Source organism: Theropithecus gelada, unplaced genomic scaffold (genome assembly GCF_003255815.1).
Source record: "Theropithecus gelada isolate Dixy unplaced genomic scaffold, Tgel_1.0 HiC_scaffold_5980, whole genome shotgun sequence".
Taxonomy (NCBI): domain Eukaryota; kingdom Metazoa; phylum Chordata; class Mammalia; order Primates; family Cercopithecidae; genus Theropithecus; species Theropithecus gelada.
Genome location: NW_020262628.1, coordinates 1 through 2,860, shown reverse-complemented (window position 1 = coordinate 2,860; position 2,860 = coordinate 1). Strand labels below are relative to the sequence as shown.

The 2,860-nt window shown below is 39.4% G+C and overlaps 1 pseudogene across 1 annotated transcript; it reads right to left on the bottom strand.

The window, feature by feature from the left end:
- Positions 1-683: 683 nt before the first annotated feature.
- On the bottom strand, positions 684-1,265 carry LOC112617908 (annotated as a pseudogene). Its single transcript, XR_003117984.1, has 2 exons — positions 1,217-1,265; positions 684-1,060 (listed from the first exon to the last, which is right to left on the bottom strand). The product of XR_003117984.1 is annotated as an immunoglobulin kappa variable 3-11-like (transcript).
- Between the last annotated feature and the right edge of the window lie 1,595 nt (positions 1,266-2,860).

The following is a 2,860-nucleotide window of genomic DNA, read 5'->3' as shown; positions in this document are numbered from 1 at the left end:
CAGTGCTTCATAGCAGATGTTACATAATGTCAACATGTCTTATAGGTGGTAATAAATGAATATGATCAATGAAATCCTTTTAGGAAGGAAGCCTTGGAGAAAAATAATGAAAACAACTGCTTCTATCCCTCCTTCTACTTGGTCATTTGCAGACGTCATTAGGAATAGTCTATTTCTTCCTTTTCTAGTATGTACTTTATTTTTACAGACTTTAATCCTTTTACAAACTACTGAACCTTAAAGAAAATTGAAGAAATAATTTAGTTCACTTTTTAATGGCAAAAGTTTTCACAATAACCAATTGCCACTGAAATGTTGATAGCCTGAAGAAAGAAAAAGAATGGAATTTATTCAGCCATGGTAGTATCTTCGCATGAACACCTTTTACTGAGTCAACTATTTACATAAATAAATAGAATTTTCTACTACTTAGAATGTGGTAGAATTTGAATGGAGCGGTGTAGCATGCACTGAGCTACTTCTACTGGGAAAGTGAAGAACCACTGGGGCTATTTAAGGATTCATACAGTGAGACATTATTTCTGGAAACCTGGAATTCTGGTGCCTCAGTTGAAGAGAGTCCAAGAATCAAAGTGCAAATTGTTCAAGGATTTTTTTTTTAGAACCACAAAATATCCAAATAGAGCAGAGATGCTAAAACTGAGTGGCCACCACACTAGCTGTCAGTAAAGGAAGCAGCTGGTATAATCTAGTAAACACTGGTGGTTTTGTTGAGGTTTTTGTTTCAGGTTGAATCGCTGTGTGAGGCCAGTTACTCGCTGCAGACAGAAATAAACTGCAACATCTTCAGGCTCCAGGCTGCTGATGGTGAGAGAGAACTCTGTCCCAGATCCGCTGCCACTGAACCTGTCTGGGATGCCAGTGGCCCTGCTGGATGCACCATAGATGAGGAGCCTGGGAGCCTGCCCAGGTTTCTGCTGGTACCAGGCTAACCTGTTGCTAACACTCTGACTGGCCCTGCAGGAGAGGGTGGCTCTTTCCCCTGGGGACAAAGACAGGGTGGCTGGAGACTGCATCAACACTGTTTCTCCAGTGGTATCTGAGATTGGAAAGAAAACAGAAACGTACTCATGTAATATAGATCAAGAGTAGAGTCAAAATTGTTGATCTACATTGAATTTTAATTATATTTCTTGCTGAGTAGAGGTGGCAGGAGTTTTCACTGATATGCAAAACCAGGTTATGTTCCCCTCACCTGGGAGTCAGAGCAGCAGGAGGAAGAGAAGCTGTGCTGGGGCTTCCATGGTTCCCTCTGGGTCCTAACTGAGCAGTTCCTCCCCAGAGCTCTGACCCAGGCATTGATATGGGCTCTGGAAGGTAGGGCAGATGGGAGGGACATGCAAAGCAGCTGGGGTGGGAGCTGGGTTTCCAGCTGCAGGGACCACCTGCTTCTTCCTCTCTGCACCGAGCATCCTGCACCTCCCTGGTTTCAGGTCAGAGAATATTTGGTACAAGCCTGTTAATAATAATATAGAAGGCTGGGTTTTCATTTCTCTCATCCTATCCTCAATATGCCCAGTCATTTCCCTAAGTGCACTATTGGACCCATTGAAATGAAGACTCTGGTAGAACTTAATCTTCCAGATACACCTTTCATTTGCTTGTTAGTAATGTTTTGTGAGGGTCCTGAAGCTTTCCATCAACCCAAACACATACCCTCTTTGAGTTCAAAAGTTAAAACTTCTGTTTACAGTCACATGTCCTGGCAGGCCGTGATATAGATGCTCCATGGCTTGCCGATTGGTTGAAATTAATCAAGCAACTCAACTTCTCTGTGTCTCTGTTTCCATATCTGTATAACTGTGACATTAATTGTACCTACCTTACAGTGCAGTTGACAGTTTAAAAATAAGATAAAATATTTACAATAGTATTCAGGATGTTATGCAAGTGACAATTAATTTTGCTTTTACTGTTTAAATATTCAGCACTACAGTCATCACCATTATCATAAATATACTTACTTAGTATGGACAGTATTCTTAAATATAGTCCAAGAATGTTTTATCCAGAAATTAAATTCTAGGGCTTTCTCTTCACTGACTGTACACACTCTTAAAATCCTAATGATTTGTTCTTAATCTGTGCTAAAGTACTCAGACCTTCAATCATTCCCACCCATCCCTGTCTAAGGCATTACTACTCATCATCCATTATCAAAATGTTACCCTATAAAAGGTAACCATGTCCTGTTACTGTCCTTCTTTCTTATGTAATCTTTATCCTACCTTGTTATCTTTTGTCTAATTCTTGCCCCAGGGCTGACAATAAGGCAAAGCTACCATCATTACTTGTGGGCTTGCTCCAGTATAATTATTTCAGGCTTGCTATCTTGGAAATGAGGACTCTCTCTTGCAAAGAAACATATTCATTGGGTCAAGGTGTTATCAAATAAATGATTTTATCTACTTATGATTCAATAATTAATTTAGACTGACTTGAACAGATTTTTTTTAATGACAAAAAGGAGAAGATGACAGAAGAGGAAAATACAACACAATAGAAAACACCAGCTATTGTAACTCTTGCTTTATGGATTTTTACACATATATTAGATGTATTTTGGGTATATGTGTGTAGTGATGATCCAAAACTGAATGGTAACTGGTTTAAGGAATGCCTGTATTACATTGGGTCTTGTCTACTTTTCCAATTATGAACAAAAAGCTACAGTACTATTTGTATGAGTATCAAATCTTCTAGCTGCATGAGATAGAGGGAGAGAACATTTACTGAGATAAAAGCCTTGGAAGTAGGAGACATTTATCCTGTGATGTTATGGCTGTTGCTTAGGTTGCTGTTGTTAGGAAATACAGTGGGAGTGAAAGCAGGTAGATTT